The 26754-nt window shown below is 35.0% G+C and overlaps 1 protein-coding gene across 1 annotated transcript in view; it reads right to left on the bottom strand.

Moving 5' to 3' along the window:
* LOC145671505 (KH domain-containing, RNA-binding, signal transduction-associated protein 2-like) overlaps positions 1 to 26754 on the bottom strand; it is a gene marked incomplete in the record, with an annotated part of 536966 nt that overhangs the window by 12108 nt on the left and 498104 nt on the right.

Genomic DNA, 26754 nt, shown 5'->3' on the forward strand with positions numbered 1-26754 from the left:
ACGTTAGCCATATTACAGGAACAGCATGTGGTAAAATACGTCGGTTAAAATTATAGCTTCGTACATAGAGAAGTTAAAAAGATGTATAATACATTACAGACCTCCTTAATACAATCCTATTACTACTACTACATAAATATAATAATAATACTATAATTTATTGGTCTTACGAGTAGTTATGTGGCTAGTATCTGGTTCAGTTCTCTGTATTTATATATTCATCTATATTAATATATAAAGTTGTGGGGGGGTCCTGTGTCTGCCTGTCACAAGAGTTTGGCATTAAAAGCCGTTAACTACAGCAATGAAACTTGTACACTAGACTTTTCACTATATCTAATCGCGTACGAAGTCGTTATTCGTATTTGCGACTCGACACGGGATGGAGGAGTCAAAATTTATGCAATAATTATAAATAATTTGCCTAGTTCCTTTGTGGTAGGCAACCCAATCATATTTTATGTATTCCAGATTGCATACCTTTCATTTTTTCATTAAGCTTATTCATCCCGTGTTAAGATCAGACATGCCGGCTCGATAGAGACAATAAAAAATGCATTGTTCGTCCGTTTATATTTCACACTTTTTTTTCTTTCTAAATCTTTTGAATGAACATTATTCTTGCAATACCGGCTCGATAGGGATAATAACCAATGCATCGTTTGCCGTGTTGTATTTCACACTTTTTTTTTCCTAAATTTTTTAGAGTGAACATTATTCTTCCCATGCCAAACCAGGTACACTTCTGTTAATATCAGAAACTTCGACATCTTTGGTAAAATTGTGATATTGGAACCTCACGTTCAAGTGTTGTTAACGTACGCTTCGTCTCATTAGCATCGACACTGAAAATTTAAACTAAAAGATTTCCTGTTTTGGATCTGGGTTATGAATGTTATGAGGTCTCTGGGCAATGTGCATGTGGTGAAACTACATTCCAAGCATGCTATCAGTGCCCTGGGCTATGTGAGTGTGGTAAAACTATACTGTATATATGCTATTATTGCTCTGGGCTATACACTGTAGTGAAACTACATTATATGAATGTCATCTGAGCTCTGAGTGAGTTATATGAGTATGGTGCAACTACATTGTATGAACGCAATCATTGTGGCGAAACTACATTACATGTATGCTATCTGGGCTCTGGGCTATGCAAGTGTGGTGAAATTACATTGTACGTATGCTGCCTGGGCTCTAGGCTATGTGAATGAGGTGAAACTACATTGTCTGTACGCTGTCTGAGCTCTGGATTATGTGTGTGTCGTGAAACTACATTGCATGTATGCTATCTGGACTAGATATGAGTTATATGAATGTGGTGAAACTACATTGTATGTATGCTATCTGGACTAGATATGAGTTATATGAATGTGGTGAAACTACATTGTATGTATGCTATCTGGACTAGATATGAGTTATATGAATGTGGTGAAACTACATTGTATGTATGCTATCAGTTCTCTCAGGCCAATCATTTCCATCTAACCGACGCATGATGTAGGAACATGATATTGCGGTTGGGGAAAGGGGGAAATATAGGTAGAAAGATAGTGGCGGGCACAGAATACAGTTTTTCGGTTTTATTTTTATCTCTTGTTTGGAAATCTTTCAAAAACTAGTTTTCAACACCGGTTCAGTTTTATATTAAAAATCGAAGTTTTAGTTTTAAAACCGGTTTGATTTTCTATCAAACCGGTTTCAATTTAAAAATCAGTACTACAAGAACAAGAAGAGATACTAGATTTAACGAGAATCATACTGGCTTCAGTAGAAACCCAAAGTTCTCTTGGAGAAAACGTAAACGGTTTCTATGAAAACCTAACCGGTTTTTGGAAAACAAAGTACGAACCAATTTCGATGTCAGTTTCTCGGCTTTCGATTTTCTACAAGCCGGTTTCTGTACTTTTTTATTTAAAACCCAGTTTTGACCATCCCTAGTAGAGAAATGAAATAAAATAGGTGGTGGCAATGCACGAGTACTTATTAATCTATGGAGTAGTTTATTTGTAAAATTATCAACTACATTATCGATGTTCTTGTTCACGCGTCACGACTGAAGTTTTCAACGCCTGCTCCTTGTTCACTCTGCTCAGTTTGCTAAGAATGGGCGCAAGAGACTGTGACGTCACAGACCATCTAATTGGAAAGGACTGTTTTAGAACTTCTTTCTTTCTCTTCCAGTTTCTCATTTTACTTTTTCTGTGCCTTTATTTGTATTATTATCCAATTCCGTTTGCTTATAGACCTCAATTTTAGGGAGTTTAACTGCCAAAATTTCATTTACTTTGTATGTCGATGTGTCCGTCCGGGAGGTACAAAACGCCAAGAACTACTTTGACCAGGATGCAGAGGCTCGAAAGCTGGAAATTAATTTGTTAATGGAGATTATCCATCCAATTGATCCCAAGATAAGGACAATCAAAAAAGTCGGTTTCCCCATGTATTTCTCATGTGGATAATTATAGATATTATCCTTGCCCGATAGATTTGCCGCATTGCTGTTGAAAATAGTGGGTTAGTATAATGTTCAGGATACAAAAATACTAATCTGCCCATGGAATATGTCGCTAAAAATGAGAAACTAAATGTCTTTCTACTCATTAAATCTAAAGACATAATATAACAAATGAGATATCTCAAACTGCAAAAAGGAATAAAAATTTATTACTTGACTTTTTTTTTTTTTTTTTTTTTTTTGCTAGTTCTCTGTTTTAGGGAAGAACTGAAAAGAAAAAGACATTTGTTTGTTGAGCGGAGAGGTCTGACTTTATTTATTGTAGCACTTGTTTATTAACACTATTAGTACTTCTCTTATTGATCATTACAGTAAGCAATAGTGATGAGACTCGACATTATGATCTTTGGAGATCATAATCATAAACTGGGTTAAAGAGCAAAGTTATGAGTTATAAATGAGTACTAGACATAATTCACAACGTAACATACACTTAGTGGTTAGACAAGTGCTTTTATATTCCTGTCCAGAAGCTATTCTAAACGTAATGAACACTGATATGAAGGTCCATAAAAAAAACAACGTACGGTATCTACTGTGCAATGCACAATAATGACGTTCGATTTCAAGGAGAATGTTGTTGAGAAAGTAGATACATCATACAGATCAGCATCTTCCGAAGGGACAGTGAAAAAGGATGTTTTTCCGGGTGGAAATGTGTATTTTACGAATAGGATAAATGAAATATGAATATAAACAAGAGTCTGTGCCGAAGGTGTTGCGTCATAAAAGAAATTACCGAACTTAAAATTTGTCACATAATAAAGTCTACCACGCGCAAATTAAGAAAGGAACACCCACATAGTAAATCTTCAGAATTATATTTTATAAGGTTGACTTAAGCTTTTTTTGTTATTAGCTGGTAAGTGTAGCTTAATCATAGAGAGGCATGATCATTTATTCTAATGCCTTTACGGCTCTATTTTAATAGCGTTTTTTTGTACAGTTAGCGGCAAAAGTTTTTTTTTTTTCCATTTGGTAATATTTATTTTGGGAATAACGGTGGTAGGCTGAAGCGTACAACAATGATAAAGCTGGAACGTACAGATAATTACGTTCTTGTTAATTTACTGAAAACTCTACTCAAATTGTCCTTCCATTCTGAAGTTATTTATGAAACTAATTTCATTGAACGGAAACAACTTTTTGTCACTGACTGTACTATAATGGGTCTTAAGCAATTTTCTACTTTCAACGTTCAGTATTTTTTTAGGGTAGGAAAAAAATTCTAAAGCCCCTCCTGGGAAGCCTGGGGAATTTCATAAAAAGCTTAAACTTAAAATTTGGTGTGGGTATGCTCACAAGAGGCTTAAGTTTAAAAATTCGCTACAATCACCTAAATTTAGCACAGGTTCGAGTAGCTACGTTTTAGGTAGATTAGTTTAAATAGAGGTAGTTTTGCTCAGTTTTGGTTTACTAAGGTAAGCTTAGGCTAACCTCTGATAACTTCGGTTAACCCTCAGGTAAGGGTAACTTTGATTAGCTAATATTAGGTTACAGTAGATTGGCTACGAAGAATTGAAATGGAATCTTTAAGTTAACGTCTCACAATTACACACTCTAGACTAAACAAATGGCTTATTAACGGAAGCGGATGATTGAGAAGAATGGAGAGGGAATATCGAAAGAAATCGAAGAACGGCGAAAAACACTCACGTAAACAAAATTCCGTTACAAATTATAAGACAGGCCTGGGATGGAATCAGCGTACCCTTACACTAAGACTGTTTCTTAGGGTTTTCGGTGGGGAGCATGGTGTCTCAGTGTTGAAGTTCTTATCTCAGGTGCGTGGGGTCCTGGTTAGTGATGGGCAGTGGGAATATTGCCAGTGGGAAGGAAAATAAAAATGGGAATATTCCCGGGGTTTTTCCCCTGGCATATAAATTCTCAGGAAGAAATTTATTTCCATTTCCAAATTATAAGAACCATATGACTAATTACTGTATTTTCATTTATTATGATTTACTTTTAGGTTTTAAGCAATTTGGAGGTTAAAAAGATTAAAATTCGTTGACTGTACTTTATATAACTAATAATATGATTTTTTAAATTCCATTTCCATTTGCACTAAAAAGTAGCAAAGTACTAACTTACAAATGATGAAGAGTAACCAGTTTGTAAAGTAATGTAGAAATTATGTAAAAATAGAGATGAAGTACTTTTAATACACCCCAAACCACCGTTAGTAATAGACGTCGGTCTGTCTCCTGTCTCTGACTCGAATTTCTGAAGAGGTACTCGGACTTCTCTTACCTAGGTACATGTGATTTAACGCATGAAATTTCGAGAAATAGGCAAGAAAAAAGTCGTGTGTGGCAATGTTACGTGCTAAATTATAAAGATAAATCAGTATCTCGCAAATATTGTGAACATAATAAATATGTATGCGCAAGTGTTGATAGAATGGTGAAACATGTGTCTTCTGGCAGTTATCCAACCTAATTTGTTTATATTACATTTAAAAATTCAATATGTTTGTATCATCAGTAGTAGAGTCAAGTTTAGAAAATCCACTTACATATAAATTGAAACTGTTTAGCGGTGTAAAGGTATGTGGACTAACTGTACCATTTTTCCACATATTTATTTGCATAGAACATATTGTAAGTAAATATACATTTACGCATATTCTCTAAATATAATAAAATATTAATAAACTAACATAATACCGTTCAGAATATACATTTTAAAGACTCCTCTGGGGACAACAGTAATAATATACTGTGATAGAAAAACGAATTTGACTGAAATCGTAATATAGTAATAGAAAGTAATTTTCTTTGTGATTGTACATAAATTCCCGGAAAATTCCCATTTTGGGGAATCTTCCCGGGAATTTTCCCATCACTAGTCCTGGTTCGATCCTGGACAAGTAAGTTTCTGGTGAACAGCATCGTGTTCCTAGGTTTCCTAGGATACTTCCACTTTCTCATTCCACCCAGTTTTTCTATAATCATTTATTTGCCTTAACCATCGCCTCCCTTAGCCAAAAGGGCATAATCGTGGGACGCTAAACTGAAAGATTTCATTTCATTTAATAAATTCAGTAATTTTTTTTTTTTGACATAGGAAAGTTTCGCTTATCATAACCAAGTTTAGGCTGGCTTTTTTGGTTGTTTGTTATTTTACCATCTACTATGGTACTTGTACCGATTATGGCCCGGGTCCCTAATATGGCCCACCCACCATATCTCTGCAGATTTACGTTGGTGCTACTATATGACGATATAAACTATGTCCTCTGAGCTGCGTAAATATTTTTACGCTTGTCATGAGGACACAGTTTATACTGTCATCTAGTAGTACCAACGAAAATCTGCAGAGATATGGTGGGTGGGCCATATTAGGGACCCGGGCCATAATCGGTACAAGTACCATACCTAAAGTTAGCTAATTTAGGGAAGTATTGGTTACTTTCTGTTCTACCTGGTTTCTGCATGGGATGACGGTAAAACAGGAAGCGGAATAGTATAGAACGATGGAAAATATAGACTTAGAAAATATGTACCAAACTCAATGACTTTTTCAATACATTCATAATGAATATTATAGCTAAATAAATGGAATGGCTGTGGAAGGACACGGTACGACGGAATGTAGGTACAAAGGATTTCCTCCTTCTTAACCGCCCGACGTCTTAACCACTCATCTTCCAAGATATAAGATACTTTCTTTACCAGTCGCGTTCGGTGCTCCATAACAATATGTGATTTTCTTTGTTTAATAAACTATCATAATCATCATCATCATAGGAATTCTGCCGTTATTCGCAGTTCACTTGCTGCAACTAAGAAGTTTCCATGCTCCGCAGTCTTCCGCTAACCTCTTCGTCTTTATGTATGATTTTTCTTTTTTGACATTGTAAATTAATTGTAATCTATATCATCTATATCAACTTACCTCAAAGTTTCTCAATTCGAAAATAAAATTTAAATAATATAGGTTAAATCCCGAAGAGTAGGTCCAGAAATATAGAAAAATACGTAAAATTTACGGGAAAGAAATGCCTACTTTTCGTGAAATTCATACAAACTAAACAAGTTTAATGTGTTATGTTGACATGTTAAAGCCATGTGTTGTTGATATTGTTTTAAATGGAGACATGCTGACGTCAGATATTAAAGCGTATGACGCAATTAGTCGAAAGATGGTAGTGCCATGTGACTGATGTCACGTTTCGATTTTCAGTTTTATAACAACATATGTTGGTGAGGAACGTTGTGCCACGAATTGTTGAATTTGAGCAGAAAGTGTGATAAATGTAGGACGATCATAAAAATAAAGAAATGGAGAAACAGTTAATGCATTATGGAAACAATATGAATATCGTATTGATGGTGTGCAAAAAATTGAGCACATGGAAGATTTTTATCAGAGTACTTATTCAAGCTCTCTACCACAACGTAAAGAAAAGTAAAGGCAGTGAATGTTAGGAAAGAGAGTAACTTAACATAAAATATTGTTTCTAAGTACGTCCACGGTTACGCGCATACTCACCATCGCTTACGCACTTGTTCCCTACGGATGCATCCCATCGCTAACGCTTTGGGTACCCTGCTACGCTCTTGCCCTGACTCGGTTAGATACCATTCGTGTTTTCTAATAGCATCAAGTACACGTTGGTTTATGTTATTTACACTGCAGTTTTTATGGCATATTTCCTAACACGATCTTTACACGCAAAACGGTAAAGTCGTCTCAAAGTGACGGCGCATCGAGTAACTTAACATAATGACAATGAGTTTCTTTATACGTGAGTTTCATTAAGTTCCAAACTTATAGGTTCAGTTTTACGCGTTAAAATACTGGTTCTACTCTGTGGCACAAAGGCCATAATTTTATGAGACAAAACAGTTCAGTTCAATATTATTTTTAATGTTATTACAATTCCTTAAGTTTCACTACGTTTGTTTAATCTGTAGTAAAATCGCCCAAGAAAATAATCTCGATATTCCTAAAAAAAAAAAAAAAAAAAAAAAAAACATCCTACAAAGAATTACCTGATTAACATTGCCCGATCTTATTTTTCTCTTTCTCTCAACTAGGAAAACAAACAACTAGACGTGCTGAAAATTCAATTATTCGAAATAGTTTTTCTGTTACACAATTTTCATAAATTAGAAAAGACAAGTAAGAATGAATAAAAAGAAGAGAAAGGAAAGTAAAGAATGTGGCGTAAAAGGAAAAGCAAACAAAGTCAACTTATCCGATTTTGGTTTCTCTTATATTTTTGACAGCATTGTAAGAACCCTCTATGGTTCACCTGGGAATGGCACACAAAAGCCAAACCGGAATGGAACATGATAATCTCATTAGTCTCACTGGTTTTACTGTGAATGCTTAAGCGTCGTAAGCGAGATTCTAAAAAACAGTGGTTTACACCGTGTACATTACATTCGGAGCTAAGAAAAAGGAACAAAAATACATGTACAAAACTCAAAATAAGATTGATATTACTTAATAACTACAGTGTGGAATAAAATAAAATATAATGTAAAATATATATTTTAGATTTCCAAATTATACTATTCTTAAGTATATGAAGTCTCATACAGAAAGAGACACAGTAGAGAAATAGTAGTGCAGTAGAGAAACACAATTATTCTGTTAATAACTCTAAATTTTAAAAAAATCAGGTTTGTAGAGCAAAGGATAGAAACAACTGTTATGCTAACAATTATAGATATAAAGAAATCAATTTTGTAGAGCATAAGTAGAGAAATACAGCTGTTATGCTAACAATTATAAAGAAATCAATTTTGTAGAACAAAGTAAAGAAACTTAACTGTTATGCTAACAATTATAGATTTAAACAAATCAATTTTGCTGGGCATAAGTAGAGAAATACAGCTATTATGCTAGCAATTATAGATATAAAGAAATCAATTTTGTTGGGCATAAGTAGAGAAACACAGCTGTTATGCTAACAATTATAGATTTAAAGAAATCCGTTTTTTAAAGCAAAGTAGAGAAACACAACTGTTATGCTAACAATTATAGATATAAAGAAATTAATTTTGCGGAACAAAGTAAAGAAACACAACTGTTATGCTAACAATTATCGATTTAAAGAAATCAATTTTGTAGAGCATAAGTAGAGAAATACAACTGTTATGCTAACAATTATAAAGAAATCAATTTTGTAGAACAAAGTAAAGAAACACAACTGTTATGCTAACAATTATAGATTTAAACAAATCAATTTTGCTGGGCATAAGTAGAGAAATACAGCTGTTATGCTAACAATTATAGATATAAAGGAATCAATTTTGTTTGGCATAAGTAGAGAAATACAGCTGTTATGCTAACAATTATAGATATAAAGAAATCAATTTTGTTGGGCATAAGTAGAGAAATACAGCTGTTATGCTAACAATTATAGATATAAAGAAATCAATTTTGTAGAACAAAGTGAAGAAACTTAACAGTTATGCTAACAATTATAGATTTAAACAAATCAATTTTGCTGGGCATAAGTAGAGAAATACAGCTATTATGCTAACAATTATAGATATAAAGAAATCAATTTTGTTGGGCATAAGTAGAGAAACACAGCTGTTATGCTAACAATTATAGATTTAAAGAAATCCGTTTTTTAAAGCAAAGTAGAGAAACACAACTGTTATGCTAACAATTATAGATATAAAGAAATTAATTTTGCGGAACAAAGTAAAGAAACACAACTGTTATGCTAACAATTATCGATTTAAAGAAATCAATTTTGTAGAGCATAAGTAGAGAAATACAACTGTTATGCTAACAATTATAAAGAAATCAATTTTGTAGAACAAAGTAAAGAAACACAACTGTTATGCTAACAATTATAGATTTAAACAAATCAATTTTGCTGGGCATAAGTAGAGAAATACAGCTGTTATGCTAACAATTATAGATATAAAGGAATCAATTTTGTTTGGCATAAGTAGAGAAATACAGCTGTTATGCTAACAATTATAGATATAAAGAAATCAATTTTGTTGGGCATAAGTAGAGAAATACAGCTGTTATGCTAACAATTATAGATATAAAGAAATCAATTTTGTAGAACAAAGTGAAGAAACTTAACAGTTATGCTAACAATTATAGATTTAAACAAATCAATTTTGCTGGGCATAAGTAGAGAAATACAGCTATTATGCTAACAATTATAGATATAAAGAAATCAATTTTGTTGGGCGTAAGTAGAGAAACACAGCTGTTATGCTAACAATTATAGATTTAAAGAAATCCGTTTTTTAAAGCAAAGTAGAGAAACACAACTGTTATGCTAACAATTATAGATATAAAGAAATTAATTTTGCGGAACAAAGTAAAGAAACACAACTGTTATGCTAACAATTATCGATTTAAAGAAATCAATTTTGTAGAGCGTAAGTAAAGAAACACACACAGCTGTGATGCTAGCAAATATATATATATAAAGAAATCAATTTTGTATAGCATAATTAGACAAACAGTTGTTATGCTAACAATTATAGATGTAAAGAAATCAATTTTGTAGAGCATAAGTAGAAAAACATAGCTATAGCTGTCATGCTGATAACTACAGATTTAAAGAAATCAATTTTGTAGAGCATAAGTAAAGAAACACAGCTGTTACACAAACAATAATAGATTTAAATAATGTTAGGGGAAGACCTTATGGCTTAGAAGAGAAGAAAAGGTAAGTGGGATGATTATTACATTGTTTGTAATACTTTCTGTATGCTACATTGTAAGAACAGTCTTAACTAGTGTGTGATTTCTTGTTGGCCACTAATATGTATTTTTTTTTTCTGTAATGTTTTCGTCTTGCAGGATGAGAACAGAGATTCATATTTTATCTTTATATAACAAGGAACATCTTGTAACTTGTATAAAAGAGAAATAGCTTTAATAACAATAACAATAAAAATAAGAAAAGAAACGGAGAATGTACACAATGGTGATGACTTCAGCCAGCTCAAATATCACGGAACTCATAATCTGCAGCATTAAAGGGACTTTTCTCGGTGTTCGGGTTCAGCGAGAGGAAAGAGAGGCCGAGAAGAAAAAAGAAAAACACTGAGGTGGGAAGAGAAAAGAATTCTATTGCGCAGATACAGACATTCACGCCATCTAGCGCAAGCCACTGGAAACATAATGGAAGCCATTTAGTTCTTAACGATTTCGCACAGGTAGCGGCAAAAATGCTTTTTGCATAATGCAAAGATATTACCCTCTCTCTTTATTCTTTGCTGCACTGTATTTTAGCTTCTTTTTCTCTTTTCTTTATTTGCAAAAGGTATTCTGATTGTGTACACATGAACTACAACCTTAGGACTGTTTCCTTTTTGTACGTTCTTTCTTCATTTCTTTTTCATTTGAGTATATTTGGTTCAGGACCCAAGGTCTTTACAAATAGTCGGCTTGTTCTTTTAGTATTTTCTTCTTCAACTAACTTAATTATCACAGTCACCTTTAAAAGCGCAAACGATATCTATGGCGATATTAGAGGAATCTGATTTTCAAACTTTCATATAATTCTTGTATTTCGGAAAGTAATATCACAAGTAATGTACAGTATATATATATCACAAATAATGTGATAATTAATGACGGATACAGACGGAAAAGGTGATAATTAATGTTAAAAGGAAGCTAATAATATTTTATCCATATCCGTTAATTATTTCAGTAGCACAGTGGAAAAGGGTATGATATTTACCAATCCTATACGCAAAGAGATCAGGCTTAAGGAGTTACTTATGAGTAGACACAATAACTACACAGTAATTGCCCTAGGCTATCTCATTTTATTATGATAATTACAATACCTTGTGGATGAATCCCTCACAGGGCTATTCTAATCCCAAATACATCTGTTAATTAGTACATGGGTCATCCACAGGGAGCAAAATACTCGTGAGTTAGAGAACCCAAATATATTGAGAGATTTGCATGAACAAAAAATTGACACATTGAAATACCTATAAGAATAATTGAAAGAACAATTGAAAAAGTAATCGATCCGGGTTTATCATAACCTACGGTTATGAGGATTTAATTGATATGTGCTGTCCTGCCATAATCATATGTAAGAGTGTGATAGAAAACCATGTAATATGCAACTTACATTTTCAGATTCATTGTTGTCACACAGGAACGACGACAATATGTCCGCGTCTCTACAGTGGTCAATACAATTGTATCACCTGCCCGATACTGTCCAACTTAATAAAGCGAGTCGAGACGAGACGAGACTCCGACCGAGCGACCGTGTCTCAATCACTGAATGGAATTGAATACCCTGGTCTAGGAACCATAAGTTTTTATATGCGCCTCATTTGTTATTTTTCTTTCTCATGTCCTTCAGAACCAGTGCATTCTAGACTATGAAATAATAGTTTTCGTGGCGTATGCGGGAAAACACTGCTTTTACATTTTCCACAAACATAATGTTTTCGTTATATAATTGTTTGGGTTTTCTGGTGTCCTTCTTCAAGTATGTAACTATACTTATTTATGTTACTTGGTTTTTCCAAGGTCACAATGTTATACACTAAAATAATATTGCAGTTTGATTTTCGAAATTATAAAAATTTCGATCAAGTCCGTAATAGTAAATTGGCGAAAAGGAGTTTAACATGTGTCTTTTCAACACCAAGGCGACTGTGTCAGGCAGGACCTACTGCTTAAAGTAGACTGGATTGAATTCAAATGAGTTTGAGACCCATTTTACTCATCGAGGCTATAAGACAGTAATCACTGTTTAAAGTGGGATTGGAGTTGATTAGATTCATATGAGTCCATTTTAAGGACTGAGGTTACATGAGACAAAAATTTCTTTTTAAAGTGGAATTGAAGTGGATTGTTAAGAGTTTAAGGTTCATTTTAAGTACTGGGGCTATATGAGACAGTAATTATTGTTTAAAGTGGAATTGAGTGTGACTAGAATTAAAGTTTAAAGTCCATTTTAGGCACCGAGGCTCTATGAGACGGCGATTATTTTTAAAGTGGGATTGGATTGGATTGGATTAATTGAGTTTATGGTCCATTTTAAGCACCGAATCTACATGAAACAATAATTATTGTTCAGAGTGGGATTAGATTTGATTGATTTTTGAGTTTAAGGTCCATTTTAGTCACCGAGGCTATTTGAAACGGTAATTATTGTTTAAAGTGGATTGGATTCATAAGAGTTTAACATCCATTGTAAGCACAAAGGCTATATGAGACGGTAATAATTATAGAAAGTGGAATTGGATTGAATTGGATTGGATTTAACGAGTTTAAGATCCGTTTTAAGCACCGAGGCTATATGAGTTGGTGATTACTGTTTAAAGCGGGAGTGGATTGGATTGATATGAGTTTAACCTCCGTTTTAAGCAGCGAGGCTATATGAGACGGTAATTATTGTTTAAAATGAGATTGGATTGGATTGAATCGATATAAGTTTAAGGTCCATTTTGGTTAATTAATGTTTAAAGCGGGAGTGGATTGGATTGATATGAGTTTAAGGTCCGTTTTAAGCACCGAGGCTATATGAGACTGTGATTATTGTTTAAACTGGGATTGGATTGGAATTGAATCGGATTTATGAGCTTAAGATCCTATATGCGTTGGCAATTACTGTTTAAAGCGGGAGTGGACTGGAATAAGTCCATTTTAGGCACCGAGGCTATATGCAACGGTAATTACTGTTTAAAGTGGGATGGGGTTAGATTAATGTGAGTTTAAGATGCATTTTAAGCAGGAAGGCTATATGAGACGTTAATGAATGTTTAAAGTGGGATTGAATTGGATTAATATGAGTTTAAGGTCCATAAGGTTTAAGATCCGTTTTAAGCACCGAGGCTATGTGAGACTGTAATTACTGTTTAAAGTGAAATTGGATTGGATTAATATGAGTTTGTGGTCCATTTTGAGCAAAGAGGCTATATGAGACGGTAATTACTGTTTTAAATGGGATTGGATGGGTTGATATGAGTTTAAGACCCATTTTAAGCACCAAGACTATATGAGACTACTGTTTAAAGTGGGGTTGTATTGGACTGATTCCTTTGCAGCACCGAGTCTGCATGAGACAGCAACTACAATTTTAAGTGAGATTGGATTAGATTAAATGGAGTTTAACGTACCATTGCAGTTACAAGGCTATCTGAGACATTACCAGTGGCTTATTTCAGAATTAAACTTACCAACTTTTCAATTTGCGCTTTGCAATTTACAGCAAGAATTCTGTTGCACAAAAAAATAAATTCTGCAAAATGGAAAGTGCAAAGCATCAAAGCGAAAATTTGCAAAGGTTTTGCAAACATTTCTTTCTTAAAACAGAAAAAGGGCAACGCAGGAGTTTGAAAGTTGTATCGTATTATGTAAAGAGAAAGTTCACTTTGCTTGAATGTTTATAAAGACAGTCAACTTCTACAGTGTGAATTGATTTAAATTAAAGGAATGCTTTCGCTTGCCAAGTGAAGAAGTATAATTTTTGTTGGAGTTCTTCATTTGACCGGCTTTACGAAGAATTAGACAGTGTAAAGCTTTACAGCAAGACAAGTATTTCTTTATCTTCGTAGCTAGGAAAAGATGTTCAAATATAGGAAATATTATGTGTAATATACAACTGTTTGCGGGACAATACATGTAATATGTTTCTTCCAGGCATGCTTTCAAAAGTGGAGCTAAAAAAAAAAAAAATTGTAACTTTTAATAAATAGTGTTTACTGCAACCGCTCACATTTTGATTTCTCCATCCCGGACAAAATTCCCTGGATTTGTTTGTTTGTAGAAGCGTCACAAAAGTGGCGCAAAAGAACGTTGCCACTGTCTTTGAAAATACTTATCGGGAATTTACAAAGGTAATTTAACGTGTAAAAGGTAATGATTTGAATAGTGGAAAAATGATAAAAAATAATAAGATGAGTACAAAGGTATATGACATGTACAAAGTAATAAGTATGATAAAGTAAAAAAAGACGTGAGAGAAAGTAATGTCACAATCGGGAAAAGTCAAATCGGGAGAGAAGGATGACACAATAGGGTAAAGGTCAAAATCGGGAGAGAAGTTCGAACAGTGAAAGAGGGTTGAAGGCCAAGATGGACAGGGTAAAAGGTAGAGAAAAGTGGGAGTGTAAAATGAATGAAAAAAAAAAAGTGTTGAAAAAAGAAGGGAATGTATGAACGTGTAAATGGAAAAAAGAGTGTAAGTGTAGTGTATAGGTATAGAAAGGCCCACTCAACTCTCGTCCTCACAGAGCACACAACACACGATGTACTCGCCGTAATGGCCACTGACGAACTCCAAAATTCCTTGGATGAATGCTTGAGTACGTACTGCTGTGGAATTTAGAGGAGTTAAGAATTACGAGGCGCGTTCGGAAATTAACCTCCGATTGGTCACTGTGCGTGAAGTAGTGGGAGTAGCGCTACCACCTTTGCACTGAAGTGCGCGCTGCGCGCTAAATCAGTCTACATCCAGCTGTGGTAGAGTGAAAGTTGTCTGATCACTAGTTCCAATTTTGTAGGGTCTCAAACTGTGTGCTGCAATAGAAAATCAGACCAAGTGCGAGGTGCGAGCTGTTTTACGTTTGCTTAATGCACAACAGTATTTGGCAGCAGCTGTTCATTGGGAACTTTGTGCCCTGCATAGATCAAGTGTGATGAGTGAAGATGTTTGTAAATGAATCCGTTCATTTAAAAGTGGACGAACAAACATTCACGACGAACAGAGGGGTGGCAGGTCATCATGATCACCGATGAACTCGTTCAGACGATTGATGAAAAAATTCGTAAAAATCGACGTTTCACAATCTCTTCTCTTCATCGCTTCATGCATGTGAAGAAATGGCTTGGATCTCAGCGCTTTGATGATGAGGAGGAGCCGAAAGATGTGGTCACGGGCATGGAGGCCCCAAGGGGGAGAGCAAGGCGTCACCTGTCCTCTCCTGGCTCGAGAAAATGTATATGTAATATAGCAAATCACATATATTAAATACCAGAAATACTAAATATGACATAGCAACCATGGAGATGCCCCCTAGAAAATTTTCTTCGGGCGCCCCTGGTCACAGGCTGGCTCAAGGCACAGGCGGGAGAATTTTATGGTGATTGGAACTTCTAAGCTAGTGCAGAGATATGATAAGTACTTAATGTTTAAGAAAACTGTGTTGAAACATGGAGCAAAGAAGTCGTTTTCAGATTTTCTAAGTTCTTATTTACTTTAGTATTTCTTTCTCAACCAGTCGGAGGTTACTATCCGACTGGCCCCCGTATATCTCTGGGCTTTCATGATCTATGGCCAATTTAGACCGTCACGTATGATGGATGACGTAACTTAGCGATCAAACTAATCTGACAAGTGGCGAAGGAAGAGGCCTGGGACATTTGCGATAGGTACAGTACCATACGGGCATTTGTTTGGTGGGAATGAGGAAAAAATCACTCAAAATAACTGATTTGTGAACGCTTTTTATGCCTTTTCGAACGAGTGTCTAAACATGGAATAGTACGTGAGTAGTAGAGCCAAAGATGGAGGGGTTAGTGACGAGCTGATATGAACTCTATTATAGTATAACAGAAAATTTAATAAAGGAAAAATGATTATTTATTTTAGTATACTCATGATATTTTGTAAATACTCATAGCTAAAGTTTCAAAATAAAGCACAATCTTTCGCTGGTGTTATAAATCAATCACAAAATATCTTCGTTAACTAGAAAGCTTAAACACTTACGCGTTTAAATTCTTTCCGTGTACAAGACATTCCTTCACCTAAAAAAATTGTCTCGATACGTCACGCTTTGTTGAGTGGGGAAATTAAGTTGCCTTCCTACATAACGTAACAAGGAAAATAACCTATCGAGATAGCAAGAGATGATCCGTGGACCAACACACGTAGAATTGAGATAGTCTGTTTAAGATTGTGGATAGGTGATCTCATATCTCAATCTCATGAAAACAATCGATTTTTCAACATATAATTGTCACCTTGAAAACACTTTACAACTTTGCAGTTGTATATCATCTAATGGCAAAGTTTCTTCAAGAATAGTGACGCCGCCTAAAGTAGTCACTAACGTTCTCGCCTTCGGTGGGAGCGATCCCGGGTTCGATACCCGGTGGGGGCACTTCGTCGAAAAAGTATAAAAAGCTTTTCCAGGACAGCCACCCTGGATGAGGCTTTCCTGGGTTTTCCTCATTCACATCAGGCAAATACCGGGGTGGTACCTAACTTAACTTATAGGTCCCAAGTCGCTTTCTTCCTTCCCCTTTCCTGGATAGTGTGCTTGCCGAGAGACGTCATTCCTCAAACGTGACGAGCTAATGGGCCATAGATGCCGGAAATCCACATATCTAAATCCTAAATCCTTTCTTCAAAAATATGGCGGAATTTAAAACCTTTATACAAAGTGAAAAGCGCGAAGTGGAAAACTGCAAAGTTTAATAATGGAATAAGCTCCTGGTGTATTAAAGTGAGATCGAATTGGATTGATGTGTGTTTTAACGTCCCTTTTTAGTGCTAAGGCTGCACGAGACAGACTCTAGTACTTAAAGTGAGATCTACCCATTACGCGGAAAATGTTTGGAACATTAAAAAAAAAAAAAAAATAGATTCAATCGAAATTACAGTACATTGCTGAAGTATCTATTGTATAACACTTATTTCAATCCAACAGAGATTAGAGCCAATAGTGTGGTGAATAAAATTATTGTTACATAATACTAGAAAATAAAGATAACAGATACAACTGTATATGAAGCATGTTTTTGTTTTACAGTTTATACAGTACAATGGAACTATTCATCACATTACTTATAGTTCTCAAAGCATTTCCATCATTCCAAAATACGGTAAGATCCATTTAAAAAAAGAGAGAGGGAGAATGTTTATACATGATCAATTCCTACCATTGTGCACCAGAATGCATTATTAGTTCTAAACCGAACTCAAGATAATGAAACGAACTATTAACATAGGTTTAAAGCCAGGGCACTAATGAGATGGTGCAAAGTTCTAATTGGGAGGTGAATGGAAAGAAAGCATTTTGATAGACCAGGAAGAAGAATTTTGGGATATGAGCTAAATATATTCCTATTAGACTGGTACTCAGGGTAAGACTACTAAACGGTCGATCTTGATTTCTACCATGACAAAAAATTAAATTTCTCCCTTAACACCTCCCTGGCTTGAATATCAGAGACTGTCAAAAAATGTATATACAAGTTTATGAAAGAAAACTATTTTATGTAGTATTAGTGTTAAACTTAATATGCAGTATATCACAAGTTTAATACATATAACAATGAAGGACAATACCAGTTTTCTTTACTTGTATAGTTACTCACAATGCTGTCTTAACAGAGCTCCTGACCAAATCCAGTAAGATGAAGCCCCTACGACTAAAGTTTATACGTAACAGACGTACAGATATTTACCAGGTTAATAGAAATACTTCGTGTCGCCGAGCATTAAAGTGGATAGTGACTCAAAATCGTCATGCGACTGCGGTACACGTGACGTTGTCGCCGAGCATTAAAGTGGATAGTCACTCAAAATTGTCATGCGACTGCGGTACACGTGACGGAGGAACTCAAAGTCAGCATCTCCCACAGCCTGTATCGATAATCACAATCTGGTGTGAGTTAAATAGCTTGCACATATGGGGACGGCTTGCACGGAGAAAATCGCTGATAGGGGATCATAACGTTTATCCCGACCTCATTGGTGCAGCAAACATGTAACATGGACCGCTGATGGCTGGAAACATTGATATGGTCGGTTGAGGCATCGTTCATCCCGTTGCAAACTAGGGCTGTGTTTATTTGTGGCGAACACCCAAACAAGTGTATGATCCACAATGTCTCCGCCCAGCCGTGAAACATGACAGCGACTCTGTGATCCTGTGGTCCACAGTATCCTTGTTTCCAGCGGGTATTGTGTTGATACATACCAGCCGCGTGAATGCCCGAGATTATCACCACTTTAGCAAACCAATGTGCAACCTATCATCCAAGTGTTGTTTTCGAGAATTGAGGTCATACTCACATTCGTATAAATAAATTTGTTACAGCGTGGTTAGAGGGGCATGGAAATAAAGTTGAGCACCTCCCGTGGCCCATCCAATCCAATGACCTGAACATCATTGAACATTTCGTTCCATTGTACAGACACGTATACAGCGAAGCTATTTCCGCCTCCATTTTTTTTAGGGAAGTAAGTAATGCATAGTCCTCTTGCTCGCATCAAAGCTGTTCTGAGGGTGAAAAATGGTCCAACGCCATACTAATCTGGTATTGCACTTTTTTCCAGATGTTTCTATTATTTTGTTAAAAATCTGTAAAAAAAAAAAATATCTCCTTTTGAGGCCCGGACAAGTAACCATTGGTCCTTTCGTTACTGAAGGTTCTGTAAATAATTCTACTTGTGAGACTCGCACAAGTAGTAACCATTGGGGTTTTGGTAAATAATTTTGCCTGTGAGGCCCGTACAAGTAAGCATTGGACCTTTGGGTACTAAAGGTTCTGTAAATAATTGCTCTTCGGAGCAGGCCCGTATCCACTGGGGGGGGGGAAGCTAGGGTTGGCCACCCCCTAAAATTTTCATGGTCGGCTTGCAAATGAACTATAGTATGGCTGGGTCAGCCCCCTAACTTCTACAGGCCCCCCTACATTTTTGGGCTGGCTACGGGCCTGCTTGGGAGACTAATAATTGGCCTTTGGTTACTGAAGGTTCTTAAAATCACAACCATTACCGTCAGAAAGCAGACATAAATTACATCAAATGGATACATGAATACCTCAGCAAACATATTTACCGAAATTGCTGAACATTGTCCTGTAACTTTTTCATAAAGAGCTCCCAACGTAACCAGGGTCCTGCGATACGCGCCATTCTCATCTGCCTAAGGCCCTTGAACTTCAGCACTATTTGCAAACTTGAAATACAACTTAAAAGTAGATTTCCATTTCTCAAAAGATCAAGAGTAAACTGGTTATTTTAATTCATTATCACACTTCAGACGTAACATTTTATAGTCATAATAGTACCGACACCTGTTGGGGAAAAATTATACTATATATGGTAAGATAACTCGAAAAAATACCTAGATACAATTTATTAAATTATGTATAGACCTAAAATATATTACGCTCTCTGTATAAGATTTGCACTCTATATACTTTAAAAAAAATAATAACAAGTAAGGGCTTGATGTGATATTTTCTGGCCAAACATTGCAACGTTAAATGGAGATAGCGTAGCATCACTCCTATAGTAAGTACGGTATATGCATACACTTACTCACACATTCACTTAGCTGCACACGTTGAACTTTCTGGGAAGTTGTCCCTGAGTCTTTTTTTCAAAAGCCCAAACGCCTTTGGGGACATCAAACTTTAATAGCTACTGATGGAACAGTCAGAGAGAGGAAGAAGAAAAGGGGGGAACTCGTAATTATCACATCACAGAGAGAGAGCAGAACTTAATGCTTTCGCGATAGCTAACGACCAATCAGGAAAGACCATGTCACCTAGGGGACTTCCCTTTAGTACGGTCCGGTATTTTCTTTTCTCATATGCTGCATCTTACAACTAACAACATGGACAGCTAACAGTTCATTTTTTATAATTTATTTTTTTAAATTTTTATTTGAGATCAAAAGTAGAAAGAAATAAAAAAAGAGACAGACAGAGAGAGTGGAATAACGGAAAATGTAATGAAAATTAACTGTGAAGGGTCATAAAATGTCAGACTCCTGTTTGAAAACAGAAATAAATCTAGCCGTAATCTCTTTTAATACATATCAGCTCTTTCTTGACTATGTGGTTAGGCAACGTGCCTTCGAAGCTGGAGAGCTGGATTCACTCCCGATGGGAACTCATGTAGTTCTGATCCCATATTAAGCTGTAGCTTCATGTATCATATAGCCTCAGTGCTTAAATGAACGCTAAACTTCAAATCAACCCCAACATATCAATATGAAATGAACATTTTTAGTTTCCTATCCCAGCACCTCTCAACCTATTTTTCCTTTGTGGGTTACCAAAGTACATTTTAAACTTTCGCGATACCCCTGCATGTGATTTTTTTTCCTAGATGCAAAAAAAAAAAAAAAAAAAGTAAACACATAAAAGTACATACAATATTTTTTATAATCATTTAACGACTGAGACACAAATCTCACAAGCAAATTATGTAAGACTCTTGAATAGAAACGTATTATATTAACATAAAAGAAACCTATGACTCTTAAGCAGGAATATGAGAAAGAAGTATCACCATCAGAAATATAAGAAGAGATCAAACTTAAAACTAGTGAATTATCATTCTTCCCTGGCGATTTTTGCAAAGAATATCTATGCGCAAGGGCGCCCATGTTGTGGTTTCTAAGGGAGGGCAAGTATAAGCGACGTTTCCAAAATTGTTTCAAATTTTGCTGTAACTAATGTAAAAATTCTATTGGATTTTCGATATTCTGAAGTACAATTTTCTCTAGGGGGGTGAGCGCCCCACCTTGCTCCCCCTGATGGGCGCCCTTGTCTATACGTACTCTCATATCCAGTGTTCCGTTCCAAAGAAAAATAAACAACGTTACAAGCTAACTTTGCAGCTTTAAACTTGGAAGACAAGTGTGAAATCAGGTCGATTGGCAATACATTTTTATTTTCTTCTAAAGACAATTTATTTGCTTAGAACACATTAGAACACATTAGAACACATTAAAAATCTCGCGATACACCTGACATGTATTCGCGACAAATCAATGTGTCGCGACACAGAGATTGAAAAAGGCTGTTCTATCCCTTTATATATTAGCAGAGACATAATGCTAAGCGCCACTTCCGTTGAAATTCAGTTATTAGGCAGGATGGTTTGGGATGGGATCACAGAACAGTATGTAAGTAGTTTAGTTTCGGAAACCTACTAATTAACGTGGAATCTGAACCACATGAGCTCCCGCCAGGGATCGAACCCAGGTCTCCCACTCCAAAGACGCGTACGCTAACCACTTAGCTACGGAGGATGTGACACTATTATTATTCTATCCCCTCCCCCGACTGGCTCATAGAAAATGGACATAGGAAAGTATATAGCTACACTGTTTCCCTACATCTGAAATTTAATATTTATATTCACAAAACACACTTGTTTCTTCTATGTTTTTTTTTAAATTCTCTTTCTTTACTTCTATATATCCACACTCTCTCTTGATTTTCGTTTCCTCTTTACCCTGTTTCCTGGTTGATTCTCTCAAAACTCCGTACTGCCCATTTCCAGCATCATTTGGCTGAGACACGTTTCATGTAAAAATGGTTGCGAAAATGCTTAAATAAAAGCTTTTTTTTCTTCATTTTCAACTCTCTTTCTCTGTTTTGGTACTGAAAAAGATAAAGGCGAAAAAAAGAGAAGAAAAGGGGAAACATAGTACAAGAAAAAAAAAGCGAAAGAAAGAAGTAACTATCACAAAACTAGAAGACCCTTAATAAAACAAAAGACCATTATACCGTTTCTTTCTCTCTTTTTTCCCCCCTGACGTGATCATAAAAATGGAAATAAAAGAAAAATGAACAAGCTTTTCTTCCTCTTTGAGTTCTTTCTTCCTAAGCTATAGTGATAATAGAACAAAAGTTAAAACAATAAGGAATGTAAAATATAGAATACTAACAATACTAATAATGAAAACCATTATAATTGCAGAAATTTTTGATTTTGTGGATATTTTTATTTTTTAAAAAATGATTTATCTTGTCATGAATTATACAGAAAGTATGTTTGATTATATTACTTCTATTGGTGAGATAATAAAAAAAAATCTTTAGTAGCTTTTTTCTGCTTTTTCTTTTTTTCTTAAATGTGAGAAATTATAAAATTCAGTCTCTGGTATTCTGACATTATTTCTTCGTTTTATTGCTTTCACGCTGGCAGTTTTTAACATTTAGTCCCTAACAGCTTCCTTTCTGACGATTAAATAGTATCTTCTATAAAATCTTTTCTATATTTAAAAAAAAAAAAATATCTTTTGTTCATAGTTCAGAAGAAATATGGTTATATTTTTAACCGACTTCAAAAAAATGGAGGCGGCACTAAATTCGATTCGTTTATATTTATTGTGTCCATGTTCATGCATAACTTACAGGTACATACGTAAACTGATTTTGATCATTCTTTTTGCCTGAAAATGTATTCTTCCTTTGTGGTCTCATATAAACTACATAAGGATTTAAGGATAGTCTCCGAAGCTACACCATGAAATTCATCGAACGCTAATAGTGTTCATCAATATTCCTTTGTGTAGATCACTCATAACTAGAGCTCATCACTAATTCTTTTGTGTATGATCACCCATAACTTCAATAGAGGTGCACCAATTTTGATAATTCCTTTATGGTTTAAAAAAACTTTATGTTCCTTGTAATCTCATGCGAATTTCATAAAGATCTAAGGGGAGTCTTCGGAGTTAGATCATGAAACTTCTCAAACGCTGACAGTGTTGATCACTAACTTTTGTGTATGATCACTCATAACCTCAATAGAGGTGCACCAATTTTGATATTTTTTTTTATTGTTAAAAGAGTATTTCTTTCTTGTGATGTCATGCGAACCTCATAAGGATCTAAGGCTAGTCTTCAGAGTTACACCATGAAACTCCTTGAATGTTGACAGTGTTCTTCACTAATTCTTTTATGTATGATTACTCACAACTTCAACAAAGTTGCACCAATTTTGATAATTCTTTAAAGAACACGTTTTCCTTGTGGTTTCATATAAACTTCAAAAACGCACTAGGAACTAAACAATAAACAATTCTCTTAACAAAACAATATTAACCGACTTCAACAAAGTGCTAAAAGCAGAAAATATTGAAAACGCTAAAAGCAAACATAACAATAATAAAGCGCTTAAAAGCACAAAATAATTAATAATTATTATCTATAAAAAAAGTTTGAAGTCTGTGCCAAACCAAACAAAAATACCCAATATGAAATTAGTTTCGATGATAATATAACGAGATGTTACTTTGTTAGATTTGGCATAGACTTCAAAATTTTTACAGATAATAATTATTAATTACTTTGTGCTCTTAAGCTCTTTATTATTATTATTTTCTGCTTTTTGGCCCTTTCTATGAGTATTTTCATGCTTTTAGCGCTTTGGTGAAGTTGCTTAATTTTTCTTTTTATAAACAAGATTTTATACTCAGGATAGGTTGGAAGTTTTATGGAGTGGTGTAGGAATTGTGTATTCGGCATCTGTACTTTGCAGCAGATACGACCTGTCTCAACTCACCTTTCATGCTGGGTTTACTACAATATTTTTACTCGGATATATTACTTATAACTATCCTTTATTGACAATATTAAAACAATGTTAAAAAACGAATGCTAAGTATTAGAAATAGTGAGGGAAAAACGAACAACTTTAGAGGTAATTAGAAGGAGGAAGAGAAACTAGTTTTGACGTTGTTTGAAAAGGAACTGTATCATGAGTGACGTGCAAGAAAGCACGATTGCGGTATGGTTGATGGCCGGTATTAAAACAGAAAATTTCTGCGTGAATACGTAGAGATTTACTGACGACCGTGAAGCATATAAGCTTATTAGTTCGCAGAAAATGACCTGTCATTAATTGCAAAGTATTTAAGGGGCCCATACACGCAGACACATGCATGACGAAACCTTGCAACATGCACGAAAAATTATAAAAATCATAGGCAAGTTGATCGTGTATGGCCTCGTTTTATGCATATTGAAAGTTTTCAAAATCTTCTGAAAACATGCATGATGCTTTTTCTGTTCTTCATGCATGTTTAGTGTGCATGTGTTCGTTCATATAAGTTGGTTGTTTTATATTTAGATCCGTCAATCACGACAGTGAAAGAAATCACGTGACTCTTTCCTGTGATTCATTCTTCTAGTAAGTTGGACAGCAAGTTGGTACATGTGTGGACAAAACATTCTTCCAACATGCACGATGAAACAGATCTTTCATGCAAATTGGTCATGCAAGTGTTTATGGGCCCCTTATATGAAGATAATGACAGGCTTAATTATTATTTAAATTGTCATATCACGAATGGCGCAGTACTGTATTTTGCAAATTACTACCTACAGGACAGATGCAGTTCCCTTTAAAAAAATCTTGCATCATAGGATTCCTAATCTCACGGTTGAAAAGAAGAATAGGGTTTACTTCGAAAGAGCTCTGTCAGAACAGAGTGACAGATGAGTATTTATGTTACTTCTGAGAATTAGTACATTCCATTCCGTAGCAGACTATGACAAACTTCAATCATAAAAAGAGTTAGTATTACAAGAATTTTAATAAATTATATAAGCATTTATAAAATTCTTGCCATACTAACCTCCTTTTAATAAATTATATAAGCATGCCTGAAGTTTCTTTCAAATTTCCTTGGACCTCTTCTAAAAAATAGTTTGCCCATCACTGGTTCTAATACTTCTTACTATCACCTGAGATGCATTTTTTTTTCAGTTCACTCTAATTAACATCTTACTGATGACCATAATATGAAGAACATTTACCATTATTTTAAAAAAAAAAAAAAAAAGTTCGGAACATAGTATAAAATATTAAATGCTCATGTTTGCTATAGGTTTGCCAACAGAAGACCGTTACAAATGTAGTGTTTTTCGGAATAAATAAACTCCTAAACTTAAGGAGAATATTTGATAAGCGACCATACATTTCATTTCTTAAATTTACTTTAAGGCAACACAAAGATGTAGATAAGTATTGATTTCATAGTAAGTTATATACGGTACATTAGTTCGTACCTTCATTTATTAAAACGTATTTTAAGTTAATTTAACTTCGGTAAGTGTACCTCGGATTAGATCAGGTTACGTTCAGTTAGTTAGACAAAGTGACCAATATCAGAGTGAATAAAAACTATTGAGCCTTTGGAGTTCAAAATTGAGAACATATTTATTGTTATTTGAAAATGGCAGTGTAGAACCATACATTTTATTCGATGACATTTTGTCAGGTTTTTGGCAAAACCGTAGTCTTGTCTCAAAAAAACTTTGCTCTCTGGGCAAAAAGTTCTAACACGTGCTTTTCACAGGAACTTCTGCGATTGCTGGGTAAAAAGTGCTAACACGTGCTTTTGACAGGAACTTCTGTGGCTTCTGGGCAAAAATTAAAGCACGTGGTTTTCATAGGAACCTCTGTGGTTTCTGGGCAAAAGGTTCTAACACGTGGTTTTCACAGGAACTTCTGTGATTTCTGAGTAAAAAATGCTAACACGTGCTATACGCAGAAACTTCTGTGTCTTCTGGGCAAAAATTAAAACACATGGTTTTCATAGGAACTTCAGTGGTTTCTGGGCAAAAAGTTCTAACACGTCATTTTCACGGGAATTTCCATGATTTTTGGGTAAAAAATGCTAACACGTGCTTTTCTCAGAACTTCTGTCGCTTCTGGGCAAAAATTAAAACATGTGTTTTTTATAGGAACTTCTGTGGTTTCTGGGCAATAAGTTCTAACACATGGTTTTTACAGGAACTTCTGTGGTTGCTGGGTAAAAAGTGCTAATACGTGCTTTTCACAGGAACTTCTGTGGATTCTGGGCAATAATTAAAACACGTGGTTTTCATAGAAACCTCTGTGGTTTCTGGGCAAAGAGTTCTAACACATGGTTTTCACACGAACTTCCGTGATTTTTGGGTAAAAAGTGCTAACACGTGGTTTTCACAGTAACTTCTGTGGCTTCTGGGAAAAAATTAAAACACGTGGTTTTCATAGGAACCTCTGTGGTTTCTGGGCAAAAAGTTCTAACACGTGGTTTTCATAGGAACTTCTGTGATTTTTTGGTAAAAAGTGCTAACACGTGGTTTTAATAGGAACTTCTCTGGTTGCTGAGAAAAGCCGGAGGGGCCCTAGTGGTAACGTGGATGTGCGTCCGTAGGAAGCAGATACATTAGCAAGGGGGGGTATACGCATAAACGAGGATGGTTGAAGAGCACACTTGCATATATAACACTTCCACTGTCACTCAAAATTAATTTCAATATGCTGTGCACTGACAATAATTACTTATATTCACACTCTCATTCCTTCACGAGAAATGTTTCACATCGTATTTTATCTATAAATTTTATATTTGGTACAACTGTCTGCTCGAGTAAACCCTAAATCTCCGCCCTACCTAATAAACATAGATTAATAATAATAATAGTAATAATAATAATAATAATAATAATAATAATAATAACAATAAAGTACAGTTTGAACAGCTCTTAAAATAAAGTCTTAG

This window comes from Thermobia domestica, chromosome 2, assembly GCF_964235325.1.
Source record: "Thermobia domestica chromosome 2, izTheDome1.hap1.1, whole genome shotgun sequence".
Taxonomy (NCBI): domain Eukaryota; kingdom Metazoa; phylum Arthropoda; class Insecta; order Zygentoma; family Lepismatidae; genus Thermobia; species Thermobia domestica.